Source organism: Leptonychotes weddellii, chromosome 3 (assembly GCF_054177405.1).
Source record: "Leptonychotes weddellii isolate Sample4059 chromosome 3, ASM5417740v2, whole genome shotgun sequence".
Taxonomy (NCBI): Eukaryota; Metazoa; Chordata; class Mammalia; order Carnivora; family Phocidae; genus Leptonychotes; species Leptonychotes weddellii.
The window spans coordinates 129,894,159-129,921,445 of record NC_138371.1 but is presented as its reverse complement, the minus strand read 5'-3'; positions in this window follow the sequence as shown (position 1 = coordinate 129,921,445).

The following is a 27,287-nucleotide window of genomic DNA, read 5'->3' as shown; positions in this document are numbered from 1 at the left end:
AGCTCATTACATATTTGTTACCATGTTTTAGTGCATTGTTCATTTACCTTTGTTAGGATATTTCGTTTGAGTTTGCCTTTGATGAGAGTTCTGGAGGTGACATTTTATCTTTTCTTTGTGTATGTAAGTTCTCAGGCTTATTTTTCTGAACAGATAAAATGGACAAAGCTGTGAGGAGAGGAAGAAAACCAGGAGAAGAAAAATGGAATCAGCAAAGTAATTATATTTTTCTACAAGCTAGGACATCATTGTCTTTAAGCCTCAAAGCCTGAATCAATACTTGAAAATGAGCAAATATAATTTTTCATTTCCATGACAGATTTAGACATCTACCTTAAAATAAAACCTAGGACAACTTCTCACGTAAGATCACAGGTTTTCTTCTTTTTGAGTTCGAGTCAAAATTTTTCACTGTGGATCAGACTAAAATATATGTTCGGATATTTCTGGCTTTAAGCATTGTGTTTACGACCCTGAAGGGACACTATGTGTAAAATGTGTCTAGGAAAATAAATTTCTCTTATTATCAGTAAAATAATGATCATTTTGCTATTTTAAGGAAGGGAATTTCTTATTTTCCTATAATCATTCAAATATATATATTTTTCCCATGGCTTCTTCTACTTACAAAACAGAAATAGAAAAAAAAATTCAGCAGAGTTGGCAAAAACCCTAACAGTTGTCATTTGACAGATTACAGAATTTATGTAATATTATTGTGTCCCTCCATAAATGCACTGAATATAAATTTAATTTGCAAACATTCCACTTTTTTTTTTTAAAGATTTTATTTATTTTTTAGAGAGCGAGCGAGAGAGAAACAGCATGAGAGGGGCGAGGGTCAGAGGGAGAAGCAGGCTCCCTGCTGAGCCGGGAGCCCGATGCGGGGCTCGATCCCAGGACCCTGGGATCATGACCCGAGCCGAAGGCAGACGCTTAACCATCTGAGCCACCCAGGCGCCCGCAAACATTCCACTTTTTAACTTCTAATACATTTGGATAACACTGGGTAATTTATTACTATTAATTGTTTGTTTTATAAGGTTTTTTGTTGGTTTGTTTTCATGTGAGATTTGAAGCCTATACCACCAAAGCTCCTGCAGCAAGGGCGAGGTACGTCAAATATGATTTCTTTTCACCAGACCCATTACAGCACAAGGAAAGTCTTGTAACAAAGACCACCTGAGGCTACAGTGAACAAAATGTCCTGGGTTTGATAGAACTTTCAAAGTCAAATAGTCTAGGGGCGCCTGGGTGGCTCAGTCGTCAAGCATCTGCCTTCAGCTCAGGTCATGATCCCAGGATCCTGGGATCGAGCCCCGCATCGGGCTCCCTGCTCGGCCGGGAGCCTGCTTCTCCCTCTCCCACTCCCCCTGCTTGTGTTCCCTCTCTCGCTGTCTCTCTCTCTGTCAAATAAATATTTTTTAAAAAATCAAATAGTCTAGGCACCTTTTACAACTTGTCATAGCAAAACTTACTTCAATTAAATGACTTAGTTAAGGGAATTCATTAAATTTACTATTGACTTCACCTGACCCAGGAATAATAGCATGTTATAGGCTGCAACCCAAGCAACACACACTGTAACACACAAAGCCAGGCAACGAACTTCCGCTAAAGAACTCCAAGAGATCCAGGAACACATTGTACCAGGCCACGCATATACGGCAAAACAGAGCCGAACCAATGAGGAAAGATCTCCCCTTTATCAGAAAGACAGAGGAGGTTACCATCTTAAGAGCCCACCGAGATGGAAGCTTTCATTAGGAAGTTAACATTTTTCTTTGACAGAAATAAGGATGGGGGCTCCAAACATAGGAAGGGGCTTCACCTGTAAGGTGAAAATCCCAATTAAATGAAGATATTTAAAGATAGAGGGGTTGAGTTCAAATTTTAAAAATCCAGAGGACTTAGGGGCACCTGGGTGGCTCAGTCGTTAAGCGTCTGCCTTCAGCTCAGGTCATGATCCCAGGGTCCTGGGATGGAGCCCCACATCGGGCTCCCTGCTCAGTGGGAAGCCTGCTTCTCCCTCTCCCACTCCCCCTGCTGTGTTCCCTCTCTCGCTGTCTCTCTGTGTCAAATAAATAAATAAATCTTAAAAAAAAAAAAAATCCAGAGGACTTAATTGAGTGGAGAAATGAATGGCCAAAAATCAAAAAAGGACATTCTCTATGAGAGAGAGAGAGAGAGAAACAGACACACAACATGTTGTGTTAACCAAAATTTACCATGAAGCAAGGATTGCCTTTCTGACTTTGTCTCTGTGTTTGTGTGTATCTCTCGGTGTGTGGATATACATATATATTTGTATACTCCAGAAATTTTAGTCTACATTGCAGCTTTCCGTATCAGATACAATTCCCTCAAGCTTAATAGCTATATTTTTATTATTTATCTGAAACATATCTGAACCAAACTTCTACTATTGGACAATTGTACACTCAAGTTCTCTCCCTCTCTCTCTCTCTCTCTATATATATATATATAGTCTCTTTCTCAGTCTGTGTGTGTGTGTGTATAGTCTCAACCACAGCAAGATTAACAGCCTTAAGAGTATTTATCTTTGTGGAATTCATGATTATTTTCTCAGAATGGATTACTAGAAATAAAAATTTTATATTGGTTAAAGAAGATCAAGAGGAAGTCAGGGCCCAAAGGGCATATATATACAAATTGAATGTTTTGAAACTAACTGATGAACATCTCCCCAGAAAATTTGTTGCAGTTTACATTCCCCTTTGGGAGTTTATGAGATAAGCTTTCTCCCAACTCCTTATCTGCCCTGGGTTGGTCATTGTTCTCATTTATCAACAGTGGCGTAATATGGCTTTTTAAATCTGTTACACAGTACTTATACCATATTCCTATTATAACTGTATGATTTTTTTGGACATTTTACCCTATTTCATTTATATGTGCCTATTCTTTTATCAGTACGGCATGTTCATTGATTTATAATGAGTTTAATACCTGGCAGTGCAAAAACTACCTTCATTACCTCTCTTTTCCATGATTTATTAGATATACTATTTTAATTGTTTTGGATAAGGTTTAGAATTATTTTTTTCACATTTATTTGGACAACTGATTTGAATACCAGAAAAACAAAAATGTATTTTGATTGAAAAAATTATAAATTTAAAGATTTGAGGCAATTTGCTTCTTTGCCACATTAAGAGTACTCATCCAGGACAAATGCTCTTAATCCATTTATATATTCTTTGTAGCAATTAATATAGTTCTGTACTTTTTTTAACAGTAATTTTTGTACGTTTTTGTAAATTCTTAATACTTTCAGAAACAGTTTTGTAGTTTTATTAACATACAAGCACTATTTTTTGTAAGATTCTTTCTTAGGTGTTTTACAAATTTTGTTCTTGTGAATGAGGCTTTTTCCAACTATAATTTGTAACTAATCTTTTCTGGAAATACAGAAGAGATGTTAAGTGGTATATATTGACTTTATAACTGGCTATTTTAGTAAACTTCTTGGTTTAAAAGCTTTTCAATTGGTGCAATTAGAATTAAGGCAATCTTGCAAATTTAAGAATGATAAAAATTTGTTTCTTTTTTACTGCCATTCGGTTATTTCTCTCCCTCCCTCCTCCTTCCTTCCTTGTTTTCTTGTTTGGAATTTCCATATGGGGAGGAAAAAAATGCTTAACAATTCTTGTAACTACGAAGATCTGTCTTATTCCTGGCTTTAGTGGACATGCCTTGAGTCTTAATTTTTTTTAAATGGTAACCTGCAGTGTTCAACAAGATTTTAATATTCATGCTGCTCAAAGGTAACTTTTTGTGTAACTTATATGTGGAATCCAAAAAAGGAAAAAAAAAGTAAAAGTCATAGAAACAGAATAGAAAAGTGGTTGTCAGGGGCTGGGGGTGGGGTGGGAAGATAGTGGTTTATAAAGGGGTACAAACTTCCAGCTCTAAGATCTGAGGATCTAAGGTAAAGTGTGAGACTATACTTGATAACATAAAAAAACTTACTGTGTCAAAGCTTAGTTGAACAAAGGTAAAAAGGTTATTTTACTATAAGTCTTCTTAGACCCCTTTACATTCACACATACAAAAGCACACTCTCTGAGAATGGAGAAATATTTCTCACATGCATTTGAACACAGACCCCTGTTTCCCTTTTTATATAGAACATATATTACATCTCCAAAAAGTAGTTTTCTATACTTCAGGTATATTTCATCTTAAATATAGTGTTGATAATTGGCTTCAGATTGTTTTTAAAGATTTTATTTATTTATTTGAGAGAAAGAGACAGAGAGAGCACAAGCAGGGGGAGGGGCAAAGGGAGAGGGACAAGCAGACTCCCTGCTGAGCAGGGAGCCTGATGCGGGACTGGATCCCAGGACCCTGAGATCATGACCCAAGCTGAAGGCAGATGCTTAACCAACTGAGCCACCCAGGTGTCCCTTGGCTTCAGATTTTTTTTTAAGATTATTTATTTATTTATTTATTTATTTATTTATTTGAGAGAGAGAGTGAAAGAGAGAGAGAGCACAAGAGGGGGGAGCAAGAGAAGGAGAAGCAGACTCCCCGCTGAACAGGGAGCCTGATGCGGGACTCGATCCCGGGACTCCAGGATCACAACCTGAGCCGAAGGCAGTCGCTTAACCAACTGAGCCACCCAGGCGCCCTGGCTTCAGATTTTTAACGTTATCATGGTAAGAGTATAACACTCTCCTCTAAATTTGCTAAACATTATCAGAAAGGAATAGTGAATTTAATTAAATACCATCTCATATGATTTTGCCTATGACTTAATGATTTATGGTTTACATTGATAGGCTCTTCAATGTCCAATTATTCTACCATCTCTATAATAAACTCATGTAAGAAGCTCAAATCTAAATCCAAATCACTTGTAAATGAGGTATTTATGAATATTTTGCATGTAATTTTTTCAGGTTTCATTACAATTGTAATGCTGGTTTCTTTTTTTAAAAATGAAGGATTATCAAATTTTATACGTTCTTTGCTCTATGAATGCGCTTTCCCTGTTCTTTGAAAATTTTATAGTTTTCAGGGTGCCTGGGTGGCTCAGTCGGTTAAGCATCTACCTTTGGCTCAGGTCATAATCTCAGGGTCCTGGGATGGAGCCCTGGGTTGGGGTCCCTGCTGAGAGGGGAGCCTGCTTCTCCCTCTCTGTCTGTCCCTCCCCCTGCTTGTGCTCTCTTGCACTCTCTCTCTGTCAAATAAATAAGTAAAATCTTAAGAAAAAAAAAAGGAAATTTTATAGTTCTCTTCCATGAAAGAAATGAAGGAGATTCTACTTAGAGGGATTTTTTTTCAACACTTATTATTTTGAAACTTCTCATAATAATTGATTATTCCCATTTTCTACTTTTGAATTAATTTTGGTGATTTATGTTTCCTCAGGAAATTAAACATTTGAATGTATCAGTCCAGGGTTACCCAAAGTGATGGTTTTACAATATTTAAGTTATATGCATCTGTGGCTCTATGATCAGTCTCATTTTCAGTGTTAGAAATTTGCCCTCATATATATTTGCCATCATATTATTGATATTTGCAAAGAACTAGCTGATCAAATTACTGAATAATTTTAACTTGTTACTGCTTTTTCTATTTGCTTTACCTTATTTTTTACTCATACTTTCTCCAATTGTATTATTTTTTTAAAAAATGGCCCCTGAAATCCTATTTTCTTTTTCTTTTTTTCTAATTTATCAATATCTTTAAGTGTATTTTCTTTTAATAGTTTAATTGCCTCATAAATTTTGACATATTATGTTTTCAAATAAAAGGTTCTCAATTTTGAAACATATTTAAATTATCCATATTATCATTTTCTTGTTTTATTTTTATTCAGAGAATAAGATCTGTACATTTGAGATACTTATTAATTTGTACCTACATGGTCACTTTAACTTTTCCAGGATAGTAGTAAATTAGATAATAATTCTAATTTTGTTACAAGTGACAAAAGACATGTAGAAATATATTAATATTTATATGTCTATTAATGTATCTCCTAAAATCAAACACAGTGCTTGGCACAAGGATATTGCATGTTTTCTAAATAAATCTTTAATTATATTTTTTGGATACACCATATTTCTATTAGCTTTTGGTCTAGATACTTCATTAAGTATATTAGTTTATTGTTAATGTCAAACCAACCTTGCATTCCTGAAATATACCCACATTCATTGTGAGAAAAGGTATTAAGTATTAGAATATTATATTTTGTACCTTCTTTTTTTGGTCAGATTCTATGTTTCTATGGATTTATATTTTATATAATTTTTTGAGTGGCCTGTAATTCAAATTCTCATGACAATTACAATTTCATTGTGAACTTTCCTCCTGGAAATATAATTTTTCTCTAATATAAATACTGTAATTTGATTTTTTGCTTTATATAGCTTCCTCCAGTTTTTAATATTTTGAAAACTATTTTACTTATCAAAGTAGCACTGTTGAAAAATGGCACACATAATTGCCAAACATTATTTTTCTAGTCCGTAAAAAGTACTTATTCACATATTATGATAAAATATTAAATCGGTGAAATTTGACCATTTCTAACCTACAAAATAACCATGATTATATATGGCTCATTTAATCAGTTTATGACTGGTGAGAAATTTCAAAGTCTTTTGGGGGTAGAAGGTGAGGGAGGGAGTAGGGACCATGGTCCAAAAGTTAGGAATAATTATTTGTATTACATTATATCCAGTCATCCATGGGCTGTTTGAGACAAGTGATAGAACATGCCTGGTAGTACTCTAGGAGTGCAAATAGAATAATTTGAACTTCCAAAGAAGATACTATCAAAGATCTCAAATATAACATGTTTTACCTAAACAATGTTACTGTCTTCAAATGAAGTTTGAAAAGAACACTAAGTTTTTCTCCAAATTCCACTGTTCATTTGTACTGAGAAAGTAGAAATATGGACCGGTGAAGTTAAACTGTCTCTTAGTCATTTAGCAGGTAGATCCCAGCCACCCTCCCCCACCCGCATCCCCTCTCTCTCTTTCTCTCTCACCTGTGCTTCTTCCTAGTCCGCCTAGTACCTGTCCTCAAGGAACCTGAACCATGAACTCTGATTACTATATAGAGCAGCATCTGCAATTCATGATGAAAAAAGTACTTATTCTGAGGACTTCAATTCCTCATTTATAAGTTCCTTCTCTACCTCTGTTGAAAGTTACAGCTTATTCATCTTTGAATTCTGGTATAACAGGTTTTTGTGGGTTTTTTTTTAAGATTTTATTTATTTATGTGACAGAGAGAGACACGGGAACAGAGAGGGAACACAAGCAGGGGGAGTGGGAGAGGAAGAAGCAGGCTTCCCCTGGAGCAGGGAACCCCGATGCGGGGCTCAATCCCAGGGCCCTGGGACCGTGACCTGAGCCGAGGGCAGACGCTTAAGGACTGAGCCACCAGGGTGCCCCTGGTATAACAGTTTTGATTGGAAATCATTCTCCCTCAGAACTCTATAACCATTGCTACATTGTTTTTAAGTGCCCAGAGTTGCTGTTGAAAAGTCTGATGCCTTTGTTTTTAATCTTATAAATGAAAAATGGTTTTATAAGTTTGGTTGGTTTGGTTGCCTTTTGATTTTTTTCCCTCTAAAAGCTTCTAGTATATTTCCCACTACTCTCTTCTGAAGTTTCATAATGATACCTCTTGGAATATGATTTTTTCATTGTTAAACTGGGTGCTCAGTGGATCCTCTTAATCTGGGCACTCATATTCCTCAATTCAAGAAAAATGTGTTGAATTGTTTCTTTGAAAATTTCTTCCACAAATTTTTACTATGCTTCCTTGCCAAAATTCAAAATATTCAGATGTTGGCTTTCATGGACTAGTCCATTTATTTTCTTTTCTCTAGTGTTCCCCATTGCTCTCTTTTAGCACTACTTTCCGCTCTATAGCCTTCTAATAATTATGTACATGCTATATATGTCTCTGTAAGATTTGCCTTTCTACTTTTAAAAGAAATTTTGGAGAGGTCTTCTCATTCTTTGAGTATTTCCATTTAATGAACATCATGTATTTGTCTTATTGGTGTCACAGTTTCTCATATTGCTCTAAGGATATTAAATTTCAGTGATTTTTGAGGCTTTGCTTAAGTCTGTGGCTATAATAGTAGAACCTTTCCTCAAGTGCCTGGAGATCTTTGGCATCTTAAATTGAGCAGTAGGAAGCTGGTTGTAGATCTCCCTGAATGGGCAAGTAGAGAGCTTCACTGTAAAACAAAGTTGCCATTCAATTCCTTTGGGTAATTTCCAAGTTTGTATATGTATATTGTGTGTGTATAAATATTAACTGATAGATTTATTAATTTATATAAATCTAAACTTATAAAATAGAAAATATTAACTTACATGCTAATAAATATAAATTATATATACATACATATGTGTACACACGCACATTTGCTTTACAGATGAGGAGAACTCTTCCAATCCTTTGCTAGCTTGAGGAGTCAGAAGGGAAAATGATACATTTGGCTACCAAGATTAAAGAGACCAAGTTAGGAAAGGGACTAGTGAATCTTGCCATTCAATGTTTATACTTTCTCTTAAACTTCTACTTGCTTGTACCAGTTTTCAACATTGTTTTGCCTGCAAAGTCTGTAACCGATTATCCCTCTGTTTTTTGGTGGTTTTTTTCTTAACATCTAAAATTGTGTCACTTTTTTCTTCTTCTAAGAACTTTTTTTTATGAGTTTATTGTGTGTGTGTATGTATCTGTGTATATATACATATATAGTATTTTAACTGTAGTGGTAAAGATAGGTAAGGGAAACAAAAAAAACTATTGGGACTACAGCAAAATAAAAAGCTATTGCACAACCAAGGAAACCATCAACAAAACAGAAAGGCAACCAACTGAATGGGAGAAGATATTTGCCAATGACATATCTGATAAGGGGTTAATATCTAAAATATATAAAGAACTTATACAACTCAATACCAAAAAACAAAGACTCTGATTTTAAAAAAATGGTCAAAGAAACTGAAAAGACATTTTCTTGAAGAAGATATACAAATGACCAAGACACATGCAAAGAGGCTTAGTAAGTCAAGCAGAGAAAGACAATTATCATATGGTTTCACTCATATGTGGAGAACCATAGGGGAAGGGAGGGAAATCGGAAGGGGGAGAAATCAGAGAGGGAGATGAATCATGAGAGACTATGGACCCCAGGGAAACAAACTGAAGCTTTCATTGAGGGGGTATTAGGGTGATGGGTACTAAGGAAGGCACGTATTGCAATTAGCACTGGGTGTTATACGCAAATAATGAATCATGGAACACTGCATCAAAAACTCATCACTCATACAGTGAGTGGCTAACTGAGCATAATAAAAAAATAAATAAAAATTAAAAAAGAAAAGAGGCTTAGAGTCACTAATCATCAAGGAAAAGCAAATTAAAACTATGAGATATCACCTCACACTTGTTAGAATGGCTAAAATCAAAAACACAAGAAATAACAAGTGTTGGAGAGGATTTGGAGAAATAGGAACCCTTGTGCTTTGGTGGTGGGAAAGCAAACTGGTGCAGCCACTGTGAGAAACAGTATAGAGGGTCCTCAAAAAGTAAAAAATAGAATTATCATATAATCCAGTAATTTCACTACTGGGTATTTACTCAAAGAATATGAAAACATTAATTCAAAAAGATACATGCACCCCAGTGTTTATTGCAGCATTATTTACAATAGCCAAATTATGGAAGCAACCCAAGTGTTCATCAATAGATGGATAAAGAAGATATTATTCAGCCATCAAAAAAGAGTGAAATCTTGTCATTTGCAACAAATGGATGGACCTAGAGGGTACAATGTAAGTGAAATAAACCAGAAGTCAGTCCAAGAAAGATAAATACCATATGATTTCACTCATATGTGGAATTTAGGAAACAAAATGAATGAACAAATGTCTCTTTTAAAAGAGACAAAAAAAAAAAACAAAAACAGACTCTTAAATACAGAGAACAAACTGATGGTTACCAGAGGGGAGGTGGGTGGGGGGATGGGTGAAATAGGTGAAGGGGATTAAGAGTATACTTATCACAATGAGCACTGAGTAATGTATGGAATTACTGAATCATTATATAAAGAAAAAGAGTAGAGGTAATGAAATATGATCAATTCCCTGCTTGACCAGAATCTCTTTATATCCTTTCATATTTAAGCTTTTAATCGTACTATAAAAACCTAGAGCTGTGTTGTTTTAACTTATTGGAGGGTTTGACTTTAACAGGATTATTTATTTCATTATGTAAGAGGTATCAATATTAATATATTTGGTTTCACTCCTGTTATTCTTTTTTCAAGATATTTTGCTAACTCCATTGTTTTCTTTGTGTTACCAGGGTTATACTTACTTATATCATCTAGTACATTGCAAACTATTGTCTATTTTTAGTCTTATTAATATTTATATTTACATCTTTAAAAGCACCTATTTTAAAAAAATTCATAGCCATGAGAGTAACAGTATTTTGTTTAGTCCCACCTTTTCAGACAAGGAAATTAGCTCAGTTTTACTTCCCTTCACTACCATCCTCTCCTCACATTTGGGCCATTATAAATAAGAGTTAAATATGAATTATTATGTTAATAATAAATCTTCACTCTTAAAAACGATTTTTATACTTTATATAGATTTAATGTTCATGGACATTCCGCTAAAACCATCACTCCCTTATTCTTGACAGGTTAATTTTGTTTTGTTTTTTTTTTCCTTTCGTTTTGATGTTGTATATTCAATGAAAAGTTTCAGGAATAATATTAAATAATATAATGCCTAACATATTTGAGAAAACTATTTTCTTACCTTCACACATAAGCTACGGCACTGGATGTTAGATTCTTGATTCACATCCACTGCTCCATTTTCTTCAGGTATTTAGTTTGTAGATGAGAAATCATAGCCAGTTGGAATTTTCCTTCTACTTTATAAACAGTGTGGTTTTATTTTGTTTTTGTTTTCAACCTGCCTAGAGAAACCTTTTCTGTCAGAAAGTGGGGGATAATTTTTTGTAGTATGATACTTTAAAATTTTTGCTGAGATATGTCTATAAGTATTCCTATTTCAATTAATTCACATGGAATTGTAACCTTTCACACACCTTTCTCTTTGTGCAATCTTGGGGACTCAATTTTTTTTAAAGGGTCAAACAGTCAAAGGCATTTTTGGAGTAAATTCATGAATTGATTTGGCAATAAAATTAATTTGAAGTCTGAGTAGATTCCCGACTAATTTCCAGTGAATTCCACGTCCACTAAAGAAACTAAAATTCCTTTCTGAGACAATGCTTAAGTCAAATTTATTTGCTATTTTCCTCTATGTTCTGTTTTTCCTCGACTTAATGGTCAGCTAGCAAAACTAAATCTATATAAAATAAAGTTTAAAAATCATTTCAGGATACCTAAAAAATAGATGAGAAGTTGACACAGTTAACCTGATTTTTGCCACAGGCTCAGTCATTTTGTACATCAGAGAAACCCTACCTGGGCCTTGTCCCTCGAGATTTTAAAAAATCTTATCTGTTACTTTTGGGATAATAATTTTTGCCACCATTTGGGCCCTAGTTTCTGGATTTTCCCTATTCCTTTTCAATTTTTCTTGTAAATAACAAATTCTTTCATGAATTTATCTCTTTCTTGTAATATTTTTCAAAAAGCGAAAGTGAAAGCCAACACATTGACTCTTCCCAATCACAGTCCCTGTCCCTAGGTCTATAGGATCCGTAGTTACTTGATGTGCCTTCCAAGTGTCACAGGTAACACTTGTTTTACCAAATGTCTTACATCACATAGGTCTCCATCTTTCACATGATTAAAATCAGTGTCCTTATCATGTGTTCCTTGACTACTAAACCAATGCCACATAATTCAGTGTTTGGTTTGGCAACACCCTATATCAACATACAAATGGCTATATCACTTTATATATATATATTTACATTTTTTAAATTTTATCATGTTATGTTAATCACCATACATTACATAATTAGTTTTTGATGTAGTGTTCCATGATTCATTGTTTGCGTATAACACCCAGTGCTCCATTCAGTACGTGCCCTCTTTAATACCCATCATCAGGCTAACCCATCCCCCCATCCCCCTCCCCTCTAGAACCCTCAGTTTGTTTCTCAGAGTCCATAGTCTCTCATGGTTCATCTCCCCCTCCGATTTTCCCCCCTTCACTTTTCCCTTCCTACTATCTTTTTTTTTTGTTTTTAACATATAATGTATTATTTGTTTCAGAGGTACAGGTCTGTGATTCAACAGTCTTACACAATTCACAGCGCTCACCATAGCACATACCCTCCCCAGTGTCTATCTCGCAGCCACCCCATCCCTCCCACCCCCCACCACTCCAGCAACCCTCAGTTTGTTTCCTGAGATTAAGAATTCCTCATATCACTTTAGGTAATGATAACTCTTTAAAGCTACAACCTCCAAAGCTCAGCATTTTTATACCACAGAATTTTATTTCTCAATCATTTAAAGTTTGCCAGAGATTTTCCTGATTATCCAAATGATAATATAGGGATTCAGTTTCCTTTCATCTTTGCCTCAAGCTTTTGTTTTTTGTTTTGTTTTTTTTAAAGATTTTATTTATTTGAGAGAGAGTGAGAGAGAGCACAAGCTGGGAGAAAGGCAGAGGCAGAGGGAGAGGCAGACTCCCCACTGAGCAGGGAGCCTGATGTGGGGCTCGATCCCAGGGTCCTGGGATCATGACCTGAGCTGAAGGCAGATGCCCAACCAACTAAGCCACCCAGGTGCCCCTGCCTCAAGCTTTTGGAGTGGGGAAAGAGTATAAAGAATTCTGTACAGGAGGGTTTTTGTTATTTGTTTTTTATTGTAGTAAAAACACTTATATGTCATCCACGCTTTTAAATTTTTAAGTGTACAAAACAGTATTGTCAACTACAGTCACGATGTTGTACAGCACATCTCTATAATCAATTCGTCTGGCATAACTGAAACTTTATGCTCACTGAACAACTCTCCATTTCCCCCTTCCCTCAGCCCCTAGCAGCAATCATTTCACTCTCTGCTTCTATGAGCTTATTTTATGTATCTTGTATAAGTAGAATCATGTGATATTTGTCCTTCTGTGTTTTAGTATTTCATTTAGCATAATGTTGTGCAGGTTCATCCATGTAGTTGCACATGGCAGGATATCCTTCTTGTTTTAAGCTGAATGACCTTCGTGTATCTAAAATATATTCTTTAACCATTCATCTGCTGATGGACATTTAGTCGTTTTCATATCTTGGTTAATTGAATAATGATGCAATGAACATGATAGTGCAACTATCTCTTAGGGATCCTGACTTCAGTTCTTTAGATATATACCCAGAAGTAGGATTGATAGATGTAGGGTAGTTCTATTTTGAATTTTTTGAGGAACTTCCATACTATTTTTCATAGTGACTGTACCATTTTGCATTCCTACCAATAATGCATAATTGTTCCACTTTCTGCATATCCTCTCCAATACTTTTTTTGTTTTTAAATAATGGTCATCCTAACAGGTGTTCCCCTGATGATTAGTGACATGGAGCATCTTTCATGTATTTGTTGGCCATTTTTCCGGATTAAAGATTTACACAAAGACCTGAAACTGTAAAACTCCTAGAAAAAAATGTAATGAATAAGCTTCCTGATATTTCTCTTATAAATGACTTTTTGGATATGACACCAAAAGCACAGTCAACAAGAGCAAAAATAGACAAATGGGACTATATTGAACTAAAAATCTGCATCACACAAGAAATGATCAACAAAATGAAAAGGCAACCTAGAGGAGAAAGTGTTTGCAAGTCCGATATGTGATAAGCAGTTAACATAAAAAATAATATGAGAACTTCTATAACTGAATGTCAAAACACCAATAGCCCAATTTAAAAAATGGGTAAAAAACTTTAATAGCCATTTCTTCAAAAAAGATATGTGAATGGTCAACTGGTATGTGAAAGGTGGCTCAGCATCACTCATCATTAGGAAATTTCATAGGAGGAAGAATTTTATGTCTCAGACGTGGAAACATTCCATATTATGTCAGCTCAGATTTTGCTGGCTAGAATTCAGTCACAGGGCCACTTCTCTCTGCAAAGGAAACAGAGAAATGTGGACTAATATGTGCCCGGAAAGAAGAAATGGGTGTGGTGAGCAATTAGCTCATCTATCATACTAAATATCACCATAACCTACCCCAGCTTCTACTTCACCTCCTTCCTAGAAGAGCAGAATTGGGGGTTTTGAATCACCAAGATGGATCACTGCCGCCCCTCTGTGGCTCCTTGAGGCCATAACCATTTCTGGTCAGACTATTTTCTGACCTTGTGTAGGAGCAATTAGACCTTCAGTTTCTGACCCGACCAGGAGGCCAACCAAGACCTTGTTAGGTGTAACAACAAGAAGTGAGACTGAAGCAGACACACAGGTATACTTGTCCTAAAGTTTTGCTCTTTGCTTTGTATTAGGCAGTTCTCTAAGACCATCAGACAGGGACAAAAACACAATTAAGACAACTAAAAAATCAGTTATCAGTTTTCTGTAGTTAAGGCAAAATCCTGACTGGGGAGAAGTCGTAAGATGTGCAGAGCACCCAATGAGGATCAGACACAGACAAGCCAAATGGTGTAAGACAAACTGTCCCGACATCGATTTCAGAATCAGGGGCATTTTCATTTTTAATCCAGCAACTTGGGACTTGCAGGCAACCCACTCACTTCCTAGGAGGCCCACAATCTACAGGGTTCTGGAAATCATCAAAGATTTATGAGAAAACGGGAAGTATATAAGAGATACATCGTTCATCACTCATGTCTTTATTCAGGGAAAAAGAGAAATATAAATTCAAACCCAGATTTGTTTGCTGCTGTGGCTATAAGAACCGTCCTGCTTACCAAGGAACAAGCTTCCCGGTGGCCTTTTGGCCAGGAAAACTGGGTCAGCTTCTCTGATGAAGTATCTCTGCTAGAGCATTACTGCTTTCAGTAATGACTTTCTTTTATAAGATGTATATGTTTTTGAGTTCACTTTCCCTCAGGTGACTAACACCCTCCAGTTTGGGGGTTGAAAAGAACGGTTAGAATCTTTGTTTTTATACAGGTTCCCTTTCAGCCACTGCTAAATTATAGGCAGTCTGTGGAAATAAAAAAACCAATTAAGTTTATACCTATCATCTAAAATATCATCTAAAGATTTCTAATCAGCTTAAGATTTCTAATCAGATGCTCTCAATCAAAAATTGAAAAATCAGCTCTCCCCTACACGAAATCAGTCTCAATTTCATTAAGAGTTGGTTATCCCTATATCTCTGCTGATGACACATTTGACGGTATTGGCTCTCTAATGGACTTAAAACATCATAGAGCCAGGGTGTGATGTTAAATGTTGACAAGTTTAAAGGACATGGCTAGAGGCAATTTGGCTATTTGTGCTGTTAAATTTTCAGTCCCGACACCGCTTAGTTATTCCAACTGATCACTTCACAATTAATCATGAAGACGGGCTAAAAGATCAAATCAGTAAGTCCTGGCCACACAGGGTACATCAAGGAGATAGGAGTCTGCCTTAACTTCCTTCTAAGGACAACCTGTATAGCACTACTCACCTAGTAGACACCTAATAAATGTTGATGATGTTGATGGTCATAGTTGGAAACATACAAGCACAATGGGCAGAAACCAAATTTTCAGTCAGGCCAACGTATTCTGCCTTTTAAAACAGGAATGTCATTTTTCTTGTCTCTGAATTTGCTTTCACCCCCAAAGTCAGGATGCCACAGAATTAGCATAACCATCAACACTATTCAGCACTTACTCACAGAACAGTTTTAGATGTATTTGTAAGTTAAAATGAATTTCCAGCATGCTGAGCCACGTGATCTGTCATATTAGTCTTGATGTCAGGTGCATAAACTTTCTCTGTGAGAAAGTATTTACGGAGCTTTTGCTAAAGAAGTCATAAAGAACATATGTGGGAGATGATTGTTATTTAACTTAGTGAATTATAACTATTGTGAACTTTTTAATAAAAACACCTACACTGATTCGTTCACATTTTGGATTAAAGTAATTATTTCCAAATTTCATTTTCTCTAATCATATAGTTGTTTGTTGCGGAAACATGGCAAGCTGTCAAGAGTGGAATGTCTTTTTCTAATTCTGGCTTAATAGTATAAATTTTCCCTTCAAGATAGGCAGCAAAAATATCCATAGGAGCTGTAATTGGCTAGGAAATAAGACAATTACCTCAGGCAATTGAGGTGAAATAGGTTGACTGTTGAATTGTTAAGATCCTATTTTTTGTTAGCTCTTGTCCCTCGAGCTTACCCCATCTGCACAGGTGAGGTTAATCAGCAATCCCATAGTATGAAGCTCCATGGTACTCTGAACTTGCACTTAAGCTCAGTTGCTTACCATATAAACTTGGAAAAGGACTTTACTGCTCTAAGCATCAGTTTCCTCATCTGCAAACTAAGAATAACACCATCTTCTTTACTGACTTGGCTAAAAAGAATTCAATATAGTGTATATAATATGGCTGGCAGGAAATAAATGGCAGTAATTATTATGATGCCTTGCCATATTCTGGAAATAACAATTTACCTAATTTGAATTGCATAGCAAAAGAACCCCACCCTCTCCCAGAGTATGACCACATTTATTCCATGTCAAACTATTAAATGTCAATTTGAAGCCCAGAGAAAAATGTTATAGCCAACTATCAACTCTAAAAGCAGAGGTTGATAATGGAAGTGCTGACAAATCTTTTGATGTTTTTGGGAACATAACGGGCTTCTTAAGGACCTGGAATTGCAAGGTAAGCTGTTTACTCTTTTCTGCTAAGAAGGCAATTACGCAGGCCTGTTGGAGAAGTTTATAATATGATTAAACAGTCAACATTAAATCAAATGGTGATTGAATCCCCAAGAGACAGTTTACCCTCACAGCACTTCTGAATTACTGATTTGTATTTTCAAATGCCTTTGCATTGGACACTGGGCGGGAAAAAAGCCACTGTTGTTAAGACTGTTAAAATGAAAGTGAGTTGATGGAAGGATGACTTTCAAAAAAACATATTCTAATTTTAATATTTACTAAATGAGACAAGTTGCTTCTATTTTCATTTAAAAAAAAATCTTTAAAATAACTACATTCTAGATTGACTGGTCCAGACCATCTACTGAATGTTTGCTTCTGTTAATTTGCATCAGATTTCTATTTGATACACTGTAAAGCAATTCATGCTAACACATGTAGCTAACAAAGATTATACTTTAAATCTGCATAATTCAATTTGTAATTTATTTCTAATATGCTACGTATTAGTACTTTTACAAACACTAAAATATATTAGCTATGTTGTAGAGAAAGATTCTACTTATTAACCCGAGAAAATAAAATGGTGGTATTTACTAGTCTGTAAATAACATGATTTTTATATTTAACATCTGAAATGATTTATTTACTATCACTGTGTCTGCATGGAATAAAAATCTACAGTCTTCAATCTTCTGATATTCATTAAAACTGAATACTAACGTCTTTGTCAGTGAATTTACACTGAATTTTTTTTTTATAAAAGTATAAGGCAAAGTGCATTCTACTCAAAAATAGATGTGCTCAATGCAATAATTATATAAAATTATTATATAGATGCACTAAGCCTCAATATAGCTACTATCAATTGGAAGTAAATAAAGATCAAACAAAACACAATGGGAGAATACTCCAAGTTTTCCTTAAATGTTTAAAATTCTGATTATGATACAATTATTTTTGAAAATAAAATAACGCTAGGCAGAGGACATTTACTTAATAGGTAACACAAAGTAGTGGTTAAAAGCATGGAATATTATATTACCTGATTCAAATTCCTGCTTTTTCCCAACTAGCTCTGTAATGTTTGTTATTTTACCTAAACTATACAGGCATTGCTTTTCTCATTTGTTTATTTTGATGATTGAAGGAGTTAATATATGTAAGGCTCTTCAAACCACACCTGGAAAAGAATGGTGATGCTGAATTTTTAGATGTATGTGTATATGATTTATCTATTTGGAAAGTCTAGGTTGTGTGGGGTTCACTTTCCAGAAATTTCAGATAATGTCTCATACTCTTTTTTTTTTAAAGATTTTATCTGAGAAAGAGAGCGAGCGTGTGCAAGAGGGGGAGGTGCAGAGGTGAGGGAGAAACAGACTCCCCACTGAGCAGGGAGACCACTGACATGGAGCTCAATTCCAGGACCACCAGATCATGACCTGAGCCAAAGGTAGACACTTAGCCAACTAAGCCACCCAGGCACACCAGTGTCTTATATTTTCTTTTTTTTAATTTTATTTGACAGAAAGAGAGCACACAAGTGCGGAGGAGGCGTAGAAGGAGAAGCAGGCTCCCCGCTGAGCAAGGAGCCCAATGCGGGGCTCGATCCCAGGACCCTGGGATCATGACCTGAGCTGAAAGCAGGCACTTAACCGACTGAGCCACCCAGGCACCCCAAGTGTCTCATATTCTTAATAGACACTAGTAACTCAGGCTCACTTTTTCTGTAGTAGGTATGATCCAGAAAAGTAGTTTTTTTATACCATATCTTTATTTTGAAAAACGAGCTCTGAACTAGTAGGCATTGGAGTAGTGGCCCTCAAAGTTTAGCATACATCAGAATCAGGTTGATTACTTGTTAAAACACAGATGTCTGAACTTCACCACCAGAGATTCTAATTCTAGGTTCTAGGTAAGGCCTCAGAAGTAGCATTTTTCACAAGTTCCCAAGTGATGCTTTGGGTACCACATTTTCAGAACCACTGGCCAAGAAGAAGGAGCCACTGGAATATAGAATATATTATTTTTTTTATTTCTTTAAATAGGAAAGAAATTTCATTAATGCAATTTGTGCTAACACTTGACTGGTTAGTGGATATGTAGAGGATATAAATGGTATTACAGAAGAACAGAATGCTCACATAGGAAAGGAATTTATTTCAATGACTTGGATTCTACTTCTTAACAAGTCCCTGTTGGCAAATCAATATGGTCTGGAAACATCTTTAACCATATTCAGTTATATAAAATGCTCAGTCTTTTTGTAGCAGAAGATAACTAATGGAGAACTGTTGGATAAATGACTGAGGGTCAAGGATATATTATAGTCTTTCACTGACAGGCTAATAATATTACACTTCAAACTTAAGCAGGGGGCAGCCAAATCTCCCTGCTTCCAGGATGTTTGACTAGAGGAGTGTCCTCTAAGTAGTGTTTCAGGAAGATTAATTTTGTGGTAGAATTGAAAGGAATAGTGATAAATTTAGGCTGGTAAAGAGGCTAGGCTCATAGAACTCTTGTGAATGGTGGCAGAAATGAAAGAAGAAAGAGAGCGGCATCTGGAGGAAGTATTTTAATGGGCTTTATATTGGATTAAGTTTCTGATTCTAAATCAATGTGGCTTGGCTTCAAGGGTAGCCTTTTTTCTTCCCCTGGATCAACCTGGAAGCAAAAATCAGCACTGGTCTTCATGTCACAAATAAAAATCCACTCTATCAGGCATTTTTTCAACCAGGATTTCTGGTCTCCAAAATCCCCTTCAGAAATCTCTGCCCATTTCTCCCCTCCAGCTTTTAAGCCCTCTACTCTTCCTTCTCCACTCTCCTACCCACACCACCCCATGTGAAACTGACAGTAGAAGGAAGCAGGGTCAAGACAAATGTTAGGTAACTGTTATTTTTTATTGGCTGTTTTATCTTACCTGAACAGTAGAGAACAAGGATGCACTTAATTTGGAACAAGGGAAGGAAAGAAAAATTGGAGGTAAATGAAGAGAAAGAATAGCATTTTGAGAGAGCTCTCTCCGGGGCACATTCTCATTGCTTCTCTGTGTCATCTTATTTCAAAATATGAAGGCAAAACTCTGAGCACAGGTGAAAGGATAAAGTCTGGAATTGGGGATGGAAAAGGACAGAAATCTGGGATATAGTGAGGAGAGAGAATAGTGCTGACTGGGGGTACCTGGTACTACCTACCCACAACTTGGTCACTTTGGGGGAGGACAGAGGGAAGTTAAGGAGTAAGCAAGATCACTAATCACCTTGCTTTGTCCAGAGCACTGTGGCTGTTGTCAAAATGGTAGAAGCAGTTTCATTATGTGATACCATTTTACACACATTATTTCTGTTGAACACAGCAAGTCAAAGGTGGAATGATGCAGCTGCATTGATTCTTTAGTTTATAAAAGCTAAAGTGTATTGGGTAATGTATTACACATTTGGCACTAAGCTGCCTTTGTTGCTGATAAACAATATGAAGCCAAAGTGCAAGAACAAACATTTAAAAGCAGAAAGCTAAGAGGAAGTCACTAGATCACAATGCTCTACAAAGAGAAGTTAAAGTAACACCAAAGCCAGCGCATCCATAGATGTTAAGCATTTAACTGGAGAAATCTAGTCTCCCTAAATTTTGGGCATCATTTTATAATGAGCACAGCAGCAAGGACTAGGTATTATGAGACGATGTCTAAGTGGCAAAGCTGTCTGTAAATGTCTCCCCCACTTTTGTGTGAGGTATTTTTAGGGGTAAGTCTCCATGCCACAGTTATGACAGCAGATATCTTGGTACTGCTTAGTGTGGGAGTCTTTAGTATGTTGATACCAAATCCATTTTAAAGCTTCATGAAATGCAGCATTTAAAAAAGCACAATCTAATGAAATGTGTGCAGTATTTCTGCTATGTGTGTGTTTTAAAGCAAAAATAACAAAAATTTGAAAAATATTCTAATTGCCATTAAGAAACTATCCAATTTTGACACTGCTATAGACTTTTACATTTGGGTTTTTTTTCCCCCCCATCTTAATTGTAAACTGACATCCTGGAAATGCTTACACCCATAGAGAAGACAATGATGAAATTAATCACCCATTCAGATAGAATTTTAAAGAGGTGATATTTTTCTCAGGGGTGAGGAAAGATATTTGAATGGGAAGGAGAGCAGTGTTCTATCTGGAGAGGGGACTGATATGACAAATGTCACTGACAGTTATGGAAACAGTAACTAAAATTTTAGCAGCCTTTCGAGGCTCAGAGAGCAGAGGCGAGGGCATCCGCAAAAATGTTGTCATTGACCTGAAGACCCTCGCTCTGCAGGACAACCTACCACACCCCTCTGCTGGATATACCACCCTCCTCGCCTCTTCCTCTAAACCTGCTTAAGAGGCAGAGAAGGTGAGAGAGGAAAAATAAGAGTTGAGTTCGTATCTGATGATGTGGACTAGAAGGAATATAAACTCTCTTCCAACTATGAGCCTGTATTATTCAAATGTCCTCTTCGGCAAATGTACAGAAATAAAGAGGCAAATTATCTTATGCAGAAATGAGGAGTTAACAAGTAATTCATTGGTAACCTAGAACAACCAGTGTGCCTGTCCCGTTGTGCAGAGTGAATCACTGCTGCAGGCAGGCATATTTGTTTCTAGCATACTAACTAGAAATGTAAAGTGAGTGTTATAAATGGCAGTCAAGCGTAGTCTGACATAATACTAGTCTCCAGTTGAGATCTGAATCCCCTGGGCTGGACTGAGAACTACCATTCACAACATTGTTCCTGCTGAAAAATGTCTTCTGAATTCCAAACAACTGATTTGCAGATGAACTTCTGGTACATTCACAAACTGGGGTCCAAATTGTGCAGAACAGTACAAAGGAGTTGTAAAAGCCTATCGAAAGATACTGTAACTTGAAAAAAAAAGATTCTATAACTGAACCATCAGAGTTCAATGAGACAGTGGCCATGCACTTGAGATAATCTTCTGAAAGAGCCCAGCACATACTTAGTCATTTCCCTACATTCCATATTAGCTATCCTCAAGTTTATCCATAACAAGGTTTCCTTCAAGTGCTTATTGATACTGTTATCTGGTCTGCTTAATTAAGCACACTATTGACAAAACCCAGATCTTCATTTAATCTAGTCTAGTAGAAGTGAGAAGCACTCTTTCAATCACTGATGAAGCTCAGTGAAGGCATGAAAATAGAAACCTTAAGGTGACAAGTCAGCTAGGTTAATTTTGGCATTTATTATATGCTCACTGTATGCTACCTACCCCCTTAGCAAAGATCATCTCTCTAATCCTGTGAATAACCCTATGAGATGAGTATTAATTTTTACCCCCATTTAACAGACACAAACATAGAGGCCAAAGTTTTCAAAGCTAGTAAGTTGCAGAGCCAAGATTCAGATTCAGACATTTTATTTCAAGGGCCTGCTCTTAATTACTCTGCCATGTTGCTAGCTGTTTACATCTGTCTGAGAGGTGATGCATTCACTGTCATCAAATGGAGTGTGAAGCAGAATTGAATAGTCAGCTTGGAAAATCAAAAATTACTATCTTATCTTCCCCAAATGATAATAAACTGTTTTTCAAGGATTGGTGCCTTTAATACATTTTATTATCTCTCATTACATCTAGAAAAGCGTTCCGTGCTTTTAGGAACTCAGTAAGCATTGACTAACTAACATAATATATGTTTATATGTGTTCTAAATTTATCTCATACTACCTTTTTAGAAAAGATATTTTTTTCTATCAGAATGTAAAGGTTGCATTCCTTTTCTATTTTCCCTATTCCCATAGTGTGTGGTCATTTATCAACAATACTTTATTCATGCCATTTATTAGACTACTGCCTAGAACATTCAACATGTACATTAGAAATACTAAGATTAATTTACGAATGACATATATTTTTGAAAAAATGCACATAGGCTAAATATGACAGATAAATAACAGGCTAAAATATGACTCTAGTTCCACATGAACTAATTGAAAGAAAACTAACATCTTTTTGAACCCAGTCTTGTTCTAGGTTCCATATTTTTATCACCTCATTAAACTTTTCTGTGGGAGTAAGAACTAATAATATTTCATTTGACAGGTGAGGAAACTGAGATTTGGGGAGGTTAATAATGTTGTCCTTTATCAGACAGCTGGGTAATGGTGGAGCTAGAATTTAAAGCCAAGTATGTGTATTCCAGAGCCTTATGTCTTAAATATTTGCACAACACTAATCCTGTGTAGTCATAAATCATAAATTATATTTTCTTTGATATCTAATTTGACACTTTTCTTCTTTTGGGTCTGCATACAACTGCATACAGTTGTCCTACATGTTTGGCAACTGTAAATTAGGTGGATTATTTATATTTTCATCAATATTATACATATATTTTTTAAAGATTTATTTATTTTGGACAGAGAGAGAGCATGCATGTGCACGAGTAGTGGGAGGGGCAGAAGGAGAGACTCTCCAGCAGACTCCCCACTGAGCGCAGAGCCCCACAGAGGGCCGGATCTCACAACCCATGAGATCATGACCTGAGCCAAAACCAAGAGTCAGACACCCAACCAACTGAGCCACCCAGGTGCCCTAATATGATCTTTAAAAACAAACTTAGAAAACCATCTCATTTTTTAACATTTGTTTAGCCCTTTTTCATCTTAAAAACGCTATGCTGAAGGATGTAGGGTTTTCAAAGAGTTTGGCAGGATCCTCTCCTAGATGGCTATTTTCTGTATCTATGCTCCTCAGTGGGTATAGAGTGGAAAGGGGATGGACGGAAAAGATATAAAAATCTAAGGAACATTTTTAAACTTTTACAATTGACACCTTTCCTATCCTATCCTGAGAATCTGATATCCCCATCTCCAGTTCTATTATAATAATGATAAATTTTTCAAAAGGAACCAAGTGTTTAAAATCACCCCCATTCCCTGCTTTTTCCCACTGAATGTTTTCTTCTTGGAAGTGAGGTAATATGGCATAGGGGTTCCTCCCACTTTAATTGACCAAGTGTGAACAGGGTAACATTCAGGGGAAAGGAGACTAAGAACAATCTATGTGGGTCTGTTCATAGTCTAGACTTAAGCTAAGGGCAACATGTGTTCCTGAAGTTCATGGACTGTTCAGCCCAGAATGCCAAGAAAATAAGCCACACAGGTACTCAGAATTATAGACCAAAACAAAGCAGTATTCCTGGAGTGCACTTGCAATCTCTTTTCCCTGGGAACTGGAGAAAACCCATATCTAGTCAGAGGCCATGACCTCTCCATTTAAAAAATAACTAAAGCTTACAATGCTTTGAACATTTTTAGGCCTTTATAAAATTGGTGGAACAGTATTACTAAAATTTTCTCATTGGATTCTCATAATAATCCCTCAAATTAATAAAAAAATAATGTTTTACCAATTGGGGAGAAAATGACCCTCTCTGGGAAATTTGGAAGACATCAGTTTGAAAAGAAAATGTATATTAAGCAGACATGTGTGGAATAATAATAAAAGCTATGTGAGTAACTGTGTGGACTGATCTACATGAGTGTGGTAGCCATGAGGGGAGAGTGGGAATATAGGATGGAGTTTGATTAAGCAAGCTGTAAAATCAGTGTACCAATTAACACAATCAATGCACGATGCAAATCAAATGTGAAAATCTTATGCTAGTACTGAATTAATAAGCCTATAGATGAAAAGATAATTTCATCTGTATGTTTGAGACCATTAGGGTTTAGTTTGTTTCTGATTCAGAAGCAGGTGTTAATTGCAGGTCTGGATACTGTTAGGAAGGTTATGGTCTCTGTGATCCCCAGGCCTGCAAAATCACCCTATGAAAGTTATTCGGCAAATACTTAATTACAACTTGACATTGTTCATAAGACCATGATAAAATCAATACCTTTTCTTCATAGAAAGCAGGCTCCCATTGGAGGCTGAATTCCATTTTTTCTCTCATTTTTTATTTAAAAAGTGAACAGATTTTCTATTTGAATGTTGAATAGGAAATGCCTAAAAATTTACTACATCTCCAGGGCTAACTTTTAAAAGTTCTTTATATTTAATATGACTTTGATGAACAATCTTTAGTCAGTAGAACTTAATAACCAAAACAACTGAATATTATCAAATGTGCCCATGATTTTTTACAAGCAAATAAAAGCCAAAAGGAAAGAAATAGACTTTAATATAATTATACCTGCATGTGGAACCAACAGTATAATTAAGTATTTCAATTGTTACAGAAGTGATTTCAATTACGTACCCTCAATCACTGTGTATTTGCATTAAAATGCAAATATATAATGACTCGTATTTTAAAATATGTGATGCATTCTTCTTTCTTATTTTAATAAGAATAAGTGCCTAGTCATGCAAATAACATAAAACAAAAATGTTTTGCAGATTTTTTTTGCTTAATGTTAGGTCTTAATACAACAAAATGAAATACGTGCATTGACCAACACCATAGTCTTTGAAGTATACCATTTCTGGATGAAATATGGTTTATTCTGAAACAGATTGATATAAAAATGCATGCATACTATAAAAGAACAACAACAAACTGTTTTCTAAAACATTAACTTTTTTATATTCACACATTTGGATATTGGTGACAATAAACATAACAAGCTGCCCAAACCTGCACAGTCCTTTTGTATTCTATCAGAGTGACAGATGTAAGACTGGAGAGTGAATAATCCCCTTTAGAAGATGTATTTACAAAGCCAGTGTTGTCAGGATTTTTATGAACTCTCTCAGTGCCCAGACCAAAAGTGAATAATATGTAAAAACAAAATAAGTAGCTGTTCTTAATTTTTAAATATATGCCATCTTGTCACATGGTATCTGTTTCTGTCAATCTGTTAGCTTAATTGAATCAATTCTTTTGAGCTTCAACATAAAAATGTACAATTTGGTTAAAATCCGTAAAACAACTTATTTGCATTTCCATGATGTCCCTATAAAGCATCAGAGTAATCGTGCTCTAAGAAAAAATCATGGTAAGCTTGATTTTAGTAGATACAACCCACTTTCCCAATTAATTTTGCATTTAACACTTCACCAGTATTTGATGCTCAGAATTTAATTATAATATGATTCATCTCCCTATTAAATTGTGATTAATCATGTTCTCCTTCCCACACCACTTCCCATAGGCCCAGAGCAAGCAATCCTGGGGACTCATGATCTGTGTATCTTTTACTCCTTCATGTTTCTTTGTTTTTTTTTTAATTTACGTATTTATGACATGGAGAGCACCTGTGAGGTGGGGGGGGGTTGCAGAGGGAGAGAATCTTCAAGCAGACTCCCTGCTGAATGTGCAGCCCCTATGGGGCTTGATCTCACAACCCATGAGATCGTGATCTGATCCGAAACCAAGCGACACCCAACCGACTAAGATATGCAGGTGCCACTCCTTCATGTTTCTAGGTTTTATTTCCTTGATTTTTTCTTTTCTGAAATTTTACAAAAGGAGAAGTACAGAGGAAATATATATCAAGATTGGGGAGGGGATGAATAGGAGTAAAGCAATGCAGGTATTTATATGTCTTCTTTTTCCTTTATCAGAGAACAAAAATAGTAAGGTATATTATACAGAAATATTTCAAACCTTCTGCTTAGAACTTCTGACAAATGTCTGTTGAACAGTCCAATATACTCTAAATGACTTATGTTGTAGGATAAAAGTGAGAAATGAGGCTTGGCAAGTGGAAAGTCAGCCGAAGAAATCAGTCTAATAATGGGGTGTTTTGGTCATGGGTAAGGTGAGTGCTAGCACTTGAAAGTCATGCCTTCAAGTCAGAGGAGAACATGGCCTATAAACATGAGATGTGAGATGAATAAATAATCTCTTGGATATCACCTAACTATGGGAAATATCGATTATAGCCTCTGTGTGTTTAATCTGAAGTATGTATGTTGAAGTATGGGTAGATATCAGACCCACAGCTTCCTTCACGTTAGCCAATGACATGCTTTATTAAAAACAAATTTAAAGGTGAGGAGGATAAAATAGAAGATCTGCAAAAGAAACAGTCAGCAAAAGCAAAGGACAACAGACAGAATGGGAGAAGATATTTGCAAATGACATATCAGATAAAGGGCTAGTATCCAAAATCTATAAAGAACTTATCAAACTCAACACCCAAAGAACAAAGAATCCAATCAAGAAATGGGCAGAAGACACGAACAGACATTTTTCCAAAGAAGACATCCAAATGGCCAAAAGACACATGAAAAAGTGCTCAACATCGCTTGGCGTCAGAGAAATCCAAATCAAAACCTCAATGAGATACCACCTCACACCAGTCAGAATGGCTAAAATTAACAAGTCAGGAAACGACAGATGTTGGTGGGGATGCAGAGAAAGGGGAACCCTCCTGCACTGTTGGTGGGAATGCAAGCTGGTGCAGCCACTCTGGAAAACAGTACGGA